This window comes from Poecilia mexicana, unplaced genomic scaffold (assembly GCF_051168715.1).
Source record: "Poecilia mexicana isolate PSO_F unplaced genomic scaffold, ASM5116871v1 scaffold_16, whole genome shotgun sequence".
In the NCBI taxonomy this organism is placed as follows: domain Eukaryota; kingdom Metazoa; phylum Chordata; class Actinopteri; order Cyprinodontiformes; family Poeciliidae; genus Poecilia; species Poecilia mexicana.
The window spans coordinates 21,797,566-21,812,679 of record NW_028263385.1 but is presented as its reverse complement, the minus strand read 5'-3'; the positions used below and the strand labels follow the sequence as shown (position 1 = coordinate 21,812,679).

The 15,114-nt window shown below is 38.9% G+C and overlaps 1 long non-coding RNA gene across 3 annotated transcripts in view; it reads right to left on the bottom strand.

Moving 5' to 3' along the window:
• LOC106925896 (uncharacterized) overlaps positions 1 to 15,114 on the bottom strand; it is a 120,337-nt gene that overhangs the window by 91,118 nt on the left and 14,105 nt on the right. Inside the window, exon 1 of one of the 3 annotated variants that reach the window (XR_015765564.1) lies at positions 8,656 to 9,035. The exons of the other annotated variants lie outside the window; for them this stretch is intronic. This is a non-coding gene — a long non-coding RNA (uncharacterized LOC106925896). Of the gene's footprint in view, positions 1 to 8,655; positions 9,036 to 15,114 lie in introns of those variants that run through there. 3 annotated transcript variants of the gene reach the window in all.

The following is a 15,114-nucleotide window of genomic DNA, read 5'->3' as shown; positions in this document are numbered from 1 at the left end:
GTGCATGCTGCAGAGCCCCGACACTCCAGAGGCACGGATCTGCACAAGTAAAGAGGGCCATTTTAAAACCAGATGAAGTTTATGGGTCCCAGTGTTTGCTTGGAGGACAATCTTGGGTCAAGTGAATCATTTATGCACTTACCAAATGTAATGCATGTCATACTATCAAATGCATATACGTCCACTGAGAATGAATCACAAAGGGTCACACTTTTCTTTTTTTTTTAAAGCAGAAATATATGCAACCTCTGAGCAATATTTTATGATGCAGTCTTCTTACATGGTCTTACATTGTCTAGACGATTTGGACACTGATTTTCAAACAGAAAAAAATGTTAGAAGTCTTTAAAAAATATTTTTCAAAGTAACATCAATTTAATAAGGGAACTTAGGGATATTAAACCACAATGCTTAGAGTTACCAGGCACCAGGAGCAACTCAAAAACTCCAAAACTTTCCCATACAGCAGCAATGATAATAATAGACTCTGGGAAAGGAGACTTGAGGATTCAGCTTCCTGGATGGAACAATTATAACAATACATAGTTTTGTATCCTCAATACCTGAAAGTGAATTACAAGTCATCTTAAAAAATGAACAAGGAACCACATTAACTAAATGATATACTTATGCAAATGAAATGCCACTGGAAAGTCATTTTTCAGCTGGTGAAGTGTTAAAGGAAACATCGATAGACAGCCAGTCACAGCTCTCCCATTTAATCTGATTTAGGATCACAGAGATCCCTATGAGGGATCTTTTACACTTTAGGAGGGTAGGGAAATAAAACCACACTTTCACAGAAAAAAATAAGCTTAATGGCATAACACTAAATTTGATTGAATTCATTCAAATAGCATCAGTTCACAATAAGTGATATCTCGGGGTGCTGTGGAGAAATAATACGCAAAATCCAGTTAAAATCATATTAAAAGCACTGACATTTAACTCTGTTCTCATACACTTCAGCTAAATCAAATTACAAGCTAACCCAATTTAGGTTTAATACAGAAGTATTCATATAATGCATGTTAATAAAACGTTTCTAAGGCCCCGTGAATTGTATCAAGTCTTCATCTCCACCTTCCTGAGCAAACACAGGAAGACATCAAGAGTGAAGAGCAGAACTCCCTTCTAACAGGAAGGGACCTTCAGCAGAGGGGAACTCAGGAAGAGTGGTCCTCTCCCTCAACCGACGGGGGGCTGAGAGGACAGGAAAGATACAGACAGACAAAAGCGCCAGACCGGGGATACCTGCAGCGGGAAGCGGAAACAGAAGGCAAACACAGGGTTAAGCTGTGTTTGCCTACACTGGCTCATCACATGAACTGTGTCTATACTACCACAGAGAAAAGAGAGGTAGGAATATATCAGTAGATCACGGAATGTCCCCTAGAAACCCACATTACTGGCAGCAAAGGCAAAGCGTTGGCTCAGGGTCACACAGTGTTTAAGGCATGGTCCTAAAAGTCCTAAAATTAGCCCTGCTGGAGGCTGGTCAAACAAGAGAGGAGGCTGATAACACCAGGCTTTTCCTCTCATTTCTCCAACGACGTACTTTATGACCCACAGGTAAACCTGTCCTTAGAAGAAAGGGGACATGTGGGGGGGAAATATGGAGCTGTGAGGTTTTAAACATTTGATCCATCTTGAACATTAAGAGCTCCAGGTGTGGAGGGAGATTTCATTTGAATGTGGATCTTACTAAGAGGGAATAAAGACAAGTTAAAATGGGGAGAATACAAAATGAGCTTCCTGCTCTCTCAGAGACTCTAAAGAAAACTATATTTTAATACTTTTAATGTAGAATGACCAATTATCCAACATGTCCCTTTCTCTTCTGTCAGAGAAGAGCAGAAATGAACAAACCACAAAGACATAATAAAAATCTATTCATCAAAGATTAAAATGTCTCCCTTGCTTTGGCATTACAGCATTAGCCACCAATTCATAGCAAGAGGTTTTATGTGAGCAGCTACTTAATCTGCTGTATATTAGATCACATTTCTTGTAACCTATTGAGTGTATGAGATGCATTTACACAAAGAAAAATTAAAATTATTACTCCATCCATTTATAGTTCACCAATTATCTTTGCACAGCATGAGGATGAGCATGCACAGCATGAGCATGTAAAATTAGACTGAGTGCGCTCCGTTTTCCAGACACACCTTTTGACATGCTGCTGCACCAGAACCGTCGGACTGCGATTGAGTGGGTGTTTGACCCGGCTTCGGTCAGTCAGACCACACAGATTCACTACTATTAGGGTCTTATCAAAGGTCACATTGGGCTGAAATCAATAATTTATCCTCCTGCCCAAGATAATTTATCCTACACTAAATGGCACACTAAAAATAGAAACATATTTAACATTTTGATCCAACAGAGCAGAGGTATTTTAGTCTGCAGCAAGGACAAATATCAGGAGATTCACTAGATTAAACATGAAATCATCACTGATAAGATTTTTTTTTTTTTTTAGTTGAGCAATAGATGCACAAGCCCTCCAAAGCAATAAACCAGCCCTCTTTCCCCCCATTAATTATTAAGAGCAAATTCAATTTATGCTCACCACTTCACTTACAAGCCTGTATTGCCTCCTATGTCTACCCATGTTTAGGTTGCATAAGCATTCCACGAGACAAACAATTACACACGCACACACGCACACACACACACACACACACACGCGCGGGCGCGCGCTCGCACACACATTGATTGACCTTTACCACCGAGTGTTATTAATACATGCAGGTTGTATTAGGAAAGGTTAACGAGCAGTAAGGCCAACAGCGCTCATGTGGAATACAAACAACCATCAGTAGAAGCATAACCTGACACAGCTGACGGAGAAAGCTGTCTTTTAGTTGCATTAATAAGGGTGGAATCCCATTTTGCCATTGGTGTGAGATGAAAGCAGAGTTTATTAAGAATAAATCCTTAGATCGACACCTGCTTCAATATGCTGCACTCCTGCATCTGTCATGATTAATTTAGCAACGTGTACCTAAAAAAAAAAGGAACGAGAAACATATTTACAGACGTAAATTATATCATTCAAAAAAATTATTATTATTCGCGTGTTACTTAAGATGTGTCGTCTTCTTAATTATATAATTCAACAACTCTGGATTTTGTTTCTCTGCCTTTTTGCTGTTCTAAATGCATCAACGCTCCACTGAAACAAACACACATGTCAAAATGTAGAATAAGAAAATCAATCTTTAAAAAAAAAAGAATGAAACAATAAACCAAAGTCAGATAACATAAACATTTAGTCATGTTAACAATCTGACAAGAAAAAAAAGTGTAAGGATCAGTAATAAGGTAGGAATTAAATCAAAACAAGTGATAAATACAACAACTCTAATCTGTGTAAAAATGATATCAAAACTGAGTTTACCAACCAAACTTATAGTCCAATAAGGAACATAAGATATAAGTATATATTTGTTTCCACACATGCAACAGACTAAATATAAAACTGTACCAGTCTAAATGAAATATGATCTCACTGAACTATGTGAATCTAGCACACACCTTTTACTGAATATAATGAATTACTGAAACTAAGCTTTAAGGTAATAAATGCAGGAGGGGGCCACATTACAGCAAATAAAAGAAAAAAGTCCACCGTTGATACATTTCATAGGAGGAAAAATGTGCACTTTTACAATAGACTATAGCTATAGAATGAGAAGAATAAACAACAGAGGTCCTTTAAAAGTGATGAGCAAACAAGAAAAACAAAAAGATTTTCAAAATAAACCATGTTTTCTAAAACAGACTGCTCTGTAAAAAAATATTCCATTATAACAGTAGTCCATTTGTTTTTGAGAAAACTTAAGGGAATAAGATAGTTTTCAGTTAACATTAATGGTGGAATATGTCTCCAGCAGCAACCCAGTGAGTTGAATGTATGTTTAAATCAGAAACAAACCAACATAAATCCCTAAGGTCCACCAAAGTTCAAAGAAAATGTTGATTTTTATGGAAGTGGGGGAAGATGAACCAGTGAGCCGGGGTCTGGCGGCAGAGCCTCGAACGCAGATACAGGACTCCATATCGGAGGGATATATTATGGCCAACTGAATCCAGTGCATCTGCAGGATTAAGCAGGAGGGCAAATTGATTTAGTGGATTTCACATGAAACACCTAACAGATGTGACCTACTGGGACCTGAAAAGACGCATCTAAAAGAAGAGCAACTACCCCCCGGCCCCCCCAAAAAATGTAGGGACCATTTTAACCTACATGGTCCTGATTCTTGGTATTAATCAGGTCCATATGGTTAACACATTTTGCATTTTGACAGTTTGAAGGAGGTTTATCCTTTTAAAGACTGAACGTTTCGCTTGGTGAGCTTCTGACTGTTAAAGTGAGATTAACACGGTGAGACAAAAAGAAGTGTCTGAGGCCTTTAGACAGAAAATTGTTGGGTGAAGGTTTTAAAGAGGTCTCAAAAGAATTTGAAATCATCTATTCCACTGTGCTGAAAATAGTTTACAACTGGAAGACATTCAACACAACTATCAACAAACCCACGTCGGGCCATTAAAAGCAAGCTATAAAAGAAATCTCCACAACTGTAGAAAGTCATCATGAGACAAACAAGACTTTTCTATTGTTGTGAGGCTGCATATCTGCGTAAACAGATGCAAACTGCAACATTCTCATTTTCTTGAGAAGTTTAAAAAGAAGAAACGTTTCTTTTTTATTTTTTTATTTTTTTTTACGTGAAACCCAGACTAATGTTTTCCAAAGAGAACGAAGATAAATAGCACACCATCTGGAATAACGTTCTTTGGAAAGATGAGTCTAAAATTGAGTTATTTGAACATTTTAAGCATTAATTATAGGTTTATTCAAACTAAAAGATTCATGATTTCTGGGATATCCAGAATTTAAATACCAGCAGCCAGAGCTGAAACTAAGCTCACCATTTTTCCAAGTCTTTACCATGGATAGAATATTAAAGCTAGTGTATTAACTGTTGATTTACTATAGAAGACGAAGGCTGGAGGGATCCATGTGCTTTTCGCTAAGCCCCACATTTCTCTTTAATGGCATGCGGTATGATTCATATCTACATGTACAGAATCCCCTTTGATGACTGTAGCTCCTTAACCTTTATGTCTATTGTCAAACATTTTTCTTACCTGAGCTTAATCACAGTCAGTTCACTTTTTCTGCACTTTCATCACAATTTACTGAAAAGTAATTAACCTTTTTTTTTTACAACAAAAGCCCCACAAGAGGATTTTCCAAATGCTTGTTAAAGAGTATAAAAAGAAAAAAAAATCAGTTTACTGTAAAACTGAAAACGAAACTGTGTTTGAAAGGATGCAAATGAGTTTTAAGTAGGAAGATTGTGAAACACAAAAGATCCATGGAAACCAGAGAGCAATCTTATGTCAAAAGAGGAAACCGTAGCCTGGAGAAACAAGCGATGGTTTTAAAGAAAAGAAATAAAAACAATGTACATCAGAAGTGATCTGAAGCTGATCTCTTTTCTTTCTCACATGCCCAGAAAGTGTCCTGTAAGCGCATCGGAAATACTTTGAAATATGGCTCGTCTTTCCAGAACGCCCATGCGTGACGGCACGCCGTAACAGCGTTAGGAAACCGTTTGAACGCGTTAAGTCACAAAAAATAAATGGATGAAGCAAATGACTCGGAACATGTTTTCTCTGTCTGCCCGCTCCCTGCGCTCTCTTTTAACGGGGTCAGTGTGACGATGGTGTCAGTGTCTGGACTCAACAACGGCATATTTGCATCAGTCAGTCATCCCAACTAGACCGTGAAGAGAAGGATTTCCCTGCTCAGCTGTGCCAGTGAGTCAGTGAAATATATTCTCATAAAAGCTTGCTGGACTGCGAGGGGGCCTGAGCACAACTTGAAACAATTTAATGGGCTCAGCTCCAGGCTTTTTCCTATTGGCAGGAAACATCCCATGAGGCTAATCCTTCACATAAAAATACTTGAGGAACCCACCTGCAGACATGGCTCAGGCATTTTATAGGATAGTTTCTATAATACATCTAAGAATGAATGCAGAAGTTTAGTTTTAGCTGCATGTAAGTAGTTAAATTCATAGCATTTTTTTTTTTATTTTCTCAATTCTAATCATTTTCTGTACATAATGGTGCCCTACTTAAAAAGGAAAACATTGGCAAAAGTTTGAGCTGTGCCATTACCAGTGTCACGTTCTTCTTTTTAAAGCTTTTCTGTGCATCAGCATTTGAGATTGTGCTCCATTAATTCTGCTGAGACACCAAGACAGGCCTGTGGTCTGCTGTATGGTTGGATAAGAGCTCTGTGGTGCAGGCAGCGTCATGCAGCCAAGTTGAACCTCTAATTAGGCCTGCCCATCCAAATTTGGAGGACTGTGGTGAAGAGAAAAAAACATGTCCAATAGCCTTGGGACGTCCCTAAACTTGAAAATTTGGCTGCAATTGCAACTTTGGGGCTTAATTAACCGAGTACACTGGCTTCTTGGGTCATATCGAAATAGCATGGGATGCTGAGACAAAACTGTGATGAGAGTGAGTCATGATTAATGCAAATCACGCTGAGATTAAAGCATTTTGTTCAAGTTACTGGAATCCATCTTAGGCCTGTGTGTTAACTTTCTTCAGTGGGATCATATACAGAACTTTGCAAAGCCAATTAATACCCCTCATATTTTCTCACTTTACTGTTCATAACTTCTTTGTGAAAGGGCTATGTCAAGAAAGGTGTTTTGCCTTTGCAAAACACCTAAAGCTTTGGCAGATTGACTGGAAAGCGTCTGTGAAGAACAATTATCAGGTCTTGCCACATATTCTCAAAGTGACCTTGGCCAATGTTTTGACTCGGCTACTCCATGGCATTAAGATGCTTCAGTCAATACCATTGAGATGAAGCTGTGGATGTATGTTTACAGTCACTACTATAAAGGGTTGAAACCCCATCACAACCTCAAGTGTTTTACAACCTCCAACCAGCTTTTCTTTTCCAGACTTCCCCTGAAATTATCAGTTTACGTCTTACCATTGACTCTTAACTTTCTGGTTCACGATGAAGAAAAGCCTCCCACCAAACACTTTATCCATATTTTGCAAAGTTTAATTTTGGGATCATCTGACCAAAAACTATATGTTTACTATTTACGAAAAGGGAGAGAATAAATATACACTTAAAAAAAAAAAAAATATATATATATATATATATATATATATATATATATATTTATTTTTTTTTTTTAAATATATGCACCAATATATTTTAACAGCTAACACTCCTTTAATGCAGACATGCTAACTATCTCTTTCCTCAGACCTAACTTGGCATTCCTAGCAAACTGAACTGCTCAGCAGGAGTCACTGTGATTTTACTCACACAGAGAAAAAGACACACAAACACATCTGATCAGCAATGCCGCTAGCTGTTCAAAACGGACAGTTCCTCTGCCAACGCAACATGCTGTTGGCAAAGCGCTGTGAGAGGCTGCTAAACAGTCTTCTGTTCACTTCGCACTTCACACACAGTCTGCCGGACTCTGCGCCACTTACTCTCACCAAAAGCGCGTGCGAGCGATTTCTGTCACCGTCCACCAAACACAAAGTTTATAGGAAACCATCTGAAACTATAAATGAATACTTCACAAAGACTTTGGTATGTTTAAAACTGATTAAAGATCTTCGCTGCTCTCCAAAGTACTATTACTACTATTAGTAGTAGTGTCAGTATCCATGAGAAAGACATGAAAAACACACAACAATAAATTAATCTTTTGCTGCAGTATTATAAATGTACAGCTAAAGTTTAAGAAAAACCCTGCCTTTAATTTGACATTCATTCAGGGGTCACATTGGTTATGCTAAAACATAACTTTAGACACCTCAAATATTTTTCTAAAAGTAAATGAAAATGAAATATATGTACATTCTGAATCTAATTTATTCATTTTTAGGTTAATTTGATTCTTGCTGAACTTTTAGATGATAGCTGAGTGACAAATATAATGGGACATAAAGATCAATTTCTCTTTGTCACTTGTCAAGCTAGGACAGTTAAAGGAACATAGCATATAAGTGAAGGTGTGTATATTCACTTGTTCAGGAACTTGAACCAGAACTGTGGGCTTTGACTAAGACTCGGCTTTTCTCCAACAAACTCGCAGGATGGGTCTGGTTTAAATTGAAAGCTGAGTATTTCTGGAAAAGCACTTTGTGTTCACTCTTAAGTGAGGTTAAATATTGGTGATGCTTTAGGCCTGTTTCTCTTCCAAACTCCTAATAACCTCATTGGAGTCATTAGCCTCATGAACTGTAACAAACTGTGCAGGACAATGACCAAAGTCGAAATTGCCATCAAAGTTTGCTGAAATGAAATACTCCCATTATTTCATAATGCCATAAGTAGGAACTAAAACCTTTACGCATTATGTTTTCAATGAGCCAATAAGTAATAAAAAGTTTACTTTAAACATTTAGCAAAAGCAAACAAACACTCTGAGCAGTTTAAAATCCAGGAACGTATGGCTACTGATCAGGATTGTTTGGGCCACACCCTGTGAAACAATTAGCTCTGTGGCAGCACTAGCTGCAGCAACGTCTCAGAGGAAACAATACCCACAACAGTATAGTTTCAAAAGTTTGCTTCCTTACCAGCCACTTCTCTGGTACTTGCAAATGTTCCCCAGTTTTGCACAGATTCACAGATGTTTAGTTGCCACATGTTGGGCTCCACAAGTGCACAGTGTTGCGCATCATCTTTCTCTTTCCCCTGTCATCAAGTTATCACAGAATGGTTCCTACCCTCTTGCTCCCAAGCTTGACTTGATACTCGTAATAAAGATTGCTATGCAAGGTTATGTTAACTACTCTAAAATGCTTCACACATTTTTACCAAGAGTGCTAAAAATAGTGAGTTCAGATAACCTTCCTTTCCTGTCTCTCCTGTTCAGGGTTAAATCTGCTGACACAAACAGGCCTACACCTCTCACCTGCTCTCTCCCCCTCATGTAGCACACAAACATATTCCTTCCTCATGAAAGAAACACCTGATATTTGTCATCTGTTGGGTTTTCTGCCTGAAGTCGTGCAAGACGCAGGAAGTGTACACATCATATCTTAACAGAAAGAGATTCATCCTCACTCTTTCTTTGATGCGCACTCATGCGGGCAAACATGCATATGTAATTTCAAAGCTAACTCTAAAAGAGAGTCAACTCAGCTTGCCAAGGGCAAAAGCATGAGGCATCAGTTTCACAGAGACAAACCGATGCCTGATCTTACAATGCCAAAGTCAGGTTTATTGCTAGGTTCAGCAACATGTGTGCAATTTGTTTGTGATGCATTGATTTCTGTTTTATGTTGATGGCCAGCGCTTGCTAATATGTTCCTTTTTTTTTATGTCTGGAAATGCATAAAACACAATCTATTTCAGGGGTCCTCAAAGTCAAGCCTCGAGGTCCAGCAACCTTTGCATGTGTCCCTGGTCCAACACATATGAGTCAAATGGCTGCACTGCTTAACCCCTTAGCATGCATTTATGATTTCCAGAGTCCTGCTAATGACCTCGTTATTTGACTCAGGTATGTTGAAGCAGAGACACATCCGAAAGCTGCAGGAAACCGGTACTTCTGAATCTGAACGGTTCTGCATTGTGCTTTACCCTGATGGAAAAAGAGAGTAAAGGTATGAGGCATTCATACTTAAGAACACTTGCTGTCAGATTAATCACCGGTTTCATCTGAAATGATCATCTCTTCCACCATTGACTCATACTATCTAAAAAACAAATGATGAAAAATACCAAAAGAAACCCCAGAACAAAAAGATTCGACAACAAAGGATGAAATAGTCACATCTGATAAATATATATATTTTTTTATTATTCTCCATTAAATTACGTCAAAAGCCCAAAAAGACAGTTTCCGATCTATTTGTGACCCTCAACACAAAGTTGTTTACAGGGTGAGTACATATCAGGAAATAAACATAAATAACTGGCCAGTCTAACAGTTGTGATTAATGAAGCGAGAGTCACAGTTGACCTCTCTGATCTGAACCAAGGCCGTATAGGACTGGAGCTAAAGAGCCCTGAGGCTGTGGGAATGTTTGAGTGAGTTAATAGATGACTAGGTGACTAAGAGGAGGTGTGTGTGTGTGCGTTAGTGTGTATTTGTGTGTCTGAATATGCATTTTTTTTTTTTATGTGTGTGCATATGTGTGTCTGTGAGCACAACATGCCCTGAGGCAGTGACAGACGGACTCTAAAGCATGTTACCCACACACCCGACTGCCTCGCTTAATAGTGCATGAGATAAGAACATTTGGATTTCAGAATGTCCCCCCCCCCGACCCCTCCACACCACCTTTCTCCCTGGAAAATTGGGTTTTATGACTCCCCAATCTCAAACAATGGCTCCAGTTGTTAAGACCGTTAAGAAACATGTTCAGTTTCAAAAATAAAAATATAAAAAACCTGAGACAATTCCCATTGGGTCGAATGAAGAGGCAATGCAAATGCTGACTCGTGAAGAAATTCACTAACTCTGGATGGAGTCGCATGTTATGCACTGAGCACATGCTGTAAGGCACCAAGCAAACAAATGAGCAGACATGTAAACAAATAAATAAACATAAGCACAGATGTACCGGCAGACACACATGGGTGCAGAGAGACATAAACAATCTGATGCAGTCACAAGCATTACAAAATCCACTAGAAGCAGACATTGCACTATGTACTGAGTTGCCAATCACAATAAAGCATGTAATCAATTTATCAGATACAGCGTGTGTTTATCAGAAAATACAGCTTCATGATCACATTTTCCCACCACACCACCCTAAGTATGCCTGATTACAACTTTTGTATAATAAGAAAGGAATGCATCATCATGCTGTCTGAGGAAGTCAGTGGTAATCCAAGGAGGTGAACCTTCTGAAGCAGCAAACTCTCACAGAGATCAAATAACCCCACATCACTCTGGAAGTCAGCAAATGAGTCATATGGACGCAGACAACAAGCTCTCTTTGTCGTTAGCTACAGAGACAGAGAGAAACATGGTCTGACAAAGATCCAGTTCATTAGATTTAGTTAATTTATGACCAAATAACAATAATAGTAGTGTTGTGTGAGCATGGAGAGAAAAGTGGGTGAGTGAAAAGAACATAGAGTAGCAAAGAATCTGAATGTTACCATGTAGCTAATAGGATTTTATGTGATCTAGAGAACTACCGTGGTTCCTTAGAGAAGGCTCTTAAAGTGGAAATGAGCCTAAATAGTCCGGGTCAGTCATGGTCAGGACTGCAAAAGAAAATGAGCGAAAAAGTAGCGATGATTAAAGAAATATTTTTAAAAGACCTTGAGAACACCTGAAGAAGTACTTATCGAGACCACTATAAAAGATTTTTTTATGAGTTTGGCTCTTTAGAATCTGTAAATTATCTTAAAAGTGGTTCAATAGGTTACTCACTTCCACTCCATATTTACTGCATATTTATTTCAGGATTACAAATAGACTTAAACAGAAAACAAAGGTGGATTATTTCTTTGACGGGCAATATTTTTTTAATTGGCAAATAAAGTGCTTGAGAGTACCACTTTATTTGAGAGTAGTTATACAGTATGTATAATACTACACACATCCTATTATGCATATAGGCCAAAATGTTCAAATGTGGTACTTTTTGACCTTTTGTCTGCTTTCTGTTTCCTCTGCATGACTTGTGGCAATAAGCAAACAATGCCTTTCTGTTCTGCTCATCTTCCATATGAGCAAGATTTCTTTAGAGGCATCAGAGTAACGTGTGTAGAATACATCTGGACATCACACTTTTTAGATTTATTTTTGCAAACGTTGACCAATGCATTTTTTTTTTCTTCTGCTTTCTACTTTTACATTGAGGTTTCTGGTAGTACTGTGGCAAAATACAAAAAAAAAGAAAAGTTCTGCACAGAAAGAGATAAGGGGTATAGTCAACCAACTGGAAAGACAAGGGATCAAGAGAAAAAGAGAATAAGAAGGGGGAAAAAAGAAAGACAGGCATCCCGACTGTGACAGACGGGCAGCATTGGTGTGAGGAAACTTAGAATGCTAACTCTGAAAGACTGCGATCTGCTAAGAAAGAGACAAGCAGTGGGAGGCAAAAGAGAAGACAAAGTCAAAGTGTAACTGGAGGGGAGACAGAAAGAGGAAAAAGTAACAGGGAAGCAAGTGCAAGCAGGGTGTGTGAGTGAGAGCTTGAGATGATGAGAGAGGCGTACACCGAGACTGACGAAGACTGAATAACTCAGCATGGTTTCTCAGATTCTTGTCGAAGGGCACAGTCCAAAAGTAAAAAGACGTACTCCACATGACAAGGACAAGTTGTCTTTGCACTACATTCTCTTTAGCCTGCTCACTGAAACTGCAATAAACCAGCCTGTCAAAGTCAGCCACCAGCCTTCTGCTGTAAAAAAAAAAGAGACTGCACAGAGCCACCAACTTTGCTGGATTAATGCTTGTTACAAGGACACTACAAACGGAATGAATCTAACTGTCCCAGAACGTACAGTAGTTGGGTTTGATAAAACAGAGATGCCACTTTGTCGACAATTGAGATGAGTTTTTTTTTTTTTTTCCACAAGGTCTGCCGGAATATTTTTAGACTCCTTCGATGCTCCAGGGACAGATGAATCAGCACAAAGTGACAGCATATCATAAGTTGCAGACAAACCTACATCTAAAAGTCTGGAACTGCACTTTCAAGAGTATGCAAATTGGTTCTTCAAGTTGTAGAAACATTTGAGCCAGGCATTGTTGTCTCTGTCAAATTTGCATTTCTGTCCACCATCGTTTCTGTCAGCATGAGGCAAAGTGAACTGGCGGTGAACTGTAGAGGAGGTAGCATCTCATTGTGTGCTTGTGGCTGATAGAGAAAATCTGTCAGGGAAAAAAGTAAAGGGCAACGGGGAAAGAAGGCAGAATTAATTATCGGTGGTTTCAAAGAGATAGCATGCAGCACAGCAGAACAAGAAAAGGTTGTGAACACCCATTTACAAGTGTCCTTGTGGCTTGATGTTTTCAAGCCAAACATCTTTATGTCTGAGTGGCCAGAGTTTACTGTGTCAGCAGCTCTCATTACCACACACACTGCTGAGGACATGAGAGAGCTTAGCGCGTGACCGGCGAAGCCATCTCTGTTTATCTGCATGCAAACAACAACAACACCTCAGAGACCAACAGACGCACAACAAACATCAACGGCCGCAGAACGAGAGGCTCCCGGATGAACACCGAGACACTGATATGCATGAAACACTTGTGCACTCGGGCATCTGCATACTGTCGAGGCTGCAAGTGGGTTATCAACCAAGCCCGACTGAAAAGACGCCTAAATGGTCCCCGAGGATTAACGTAATGTGCAAGAAGATTTAAGGGATTCAGGATTTAATTTTTGGCTGGTAGGCAGGTCTGATAGGTTGCTTTGTGGCTACTTACAGTGCTTTACAAATGTATTCCTATGCCTTGAACCAGTTTTAGGTTTTCTCATGTTAGATCAACAACCTTTAAGATATTTCCTCAGGATTCTAAGTTATAGAACAAGACAGACTAACAACCACTGGCCTACTTGTTGTAAAATAGCCCAAGGTCAGTCAGATTAGGTAGGAAGTATCTGTGAAAATCAGTTGTCAAGTCTTGCAATAGATACTAAGATACAGTTTAATCTGGACTTTGACTAGGCCATTTGAACACATAAACAAAGGTTAAATTTTGATCTCATCTGACAAGAACACCTTCTTCCATATATTTGCTGTGTCCCCTAAATGGGATATGGCAAAGTTTCAGTAATGGCATTCTCTGGCCATTCTTCCATAAAGGCCAGATTACAACTGATAGCTGCCATATCAACAGAGTTATGGAACTGGTAACTTGTTGCTACCAAGTTTCCATGGGCCTCTTGGCTTCTTCTCTAAATAAGATAATTGATCATTAGTTTAGTGTTGGTTGATATCCAAGTATGAAGTTCAAGCCTGTAACAGATATCTGCAAGCTAACACTACTTGCCAGCCAAACTGTGTAGGATGACTGATTAATGTATTATTAAAAGCATGATTCATACTTACTCAGCTCATTTCTCAGCTAAAAATAAAGCCTCCACCGCAAAAGCTGAGAAGGAATCGGTTAGTGCATGTCACTTAGGTTTCCATGGTCGGTCCTTATAAGAGAATGTGGTTTTAAGGTGGGATGCTGGGAACACTGCCACAGGCTGTATTCAAAACACTCTAAGTGGTTGCAGAGAAAGTGTGTGTATATATGTGTGTGGCATCATTTTCATCCTTGCCAGTGTCTCTCTCGCACACACACACGCACACACACACTTGACTATGTTTGCCTCAGAATCTAATTTTACTAACCAAGGACACTTAAAAGTAGCTTGAGTTCGACCTTGGTTTCAGCACTGGCAACACAGCACAGCATAAAATACCTAAGAGATGATGCATATTGATAAGATGTATAATAATTAGAGCAGGGCAAAACATGGCCTTATTAAGCTACCCAACAGAGATGACCAAAACATATTTTCTGTACTATTATGTTGTCTTTACAAGCATTAACTTAAACCTGAAATGAGGATTTTCTTTTTTTTTTAACCTTACACAAATGGGACAATTTAGTATAAGTGACGGATGACGGCTGGCAGAAGCAACAAGCTAGCTGCTGTGTGCGGTGCTGTGTTTTACAGTAAATTGGCCATGTATCCACCTGAGTCCACACTCCAAGACGCATCCAACTTGGAAATGCATAACTACGTTATTAGGGCAACATATTCCACCTATTTCTGGTCACTCAGCTTATGCCTCACTATGGAGCGGAAAATCATGTCAAAGCAGATGTCCTCATGTCAAATTATAGAAGGCTATCCAAGGTGTTAACTGCCTGCAGGAAATCTAAAGTTTAACATTCATCATTTATATGGGTCACTGATACTTCCATACTTACTTTAATTCCTATACTTGATATTTCTACCTACAAATTGTATTTTTAACTAAGGAGTCACTGTTCCATTAGGCTCTTCATCATCATGCAGTATGTTATCTGCAAAATGATTATGATAGCAGATATAACTTAC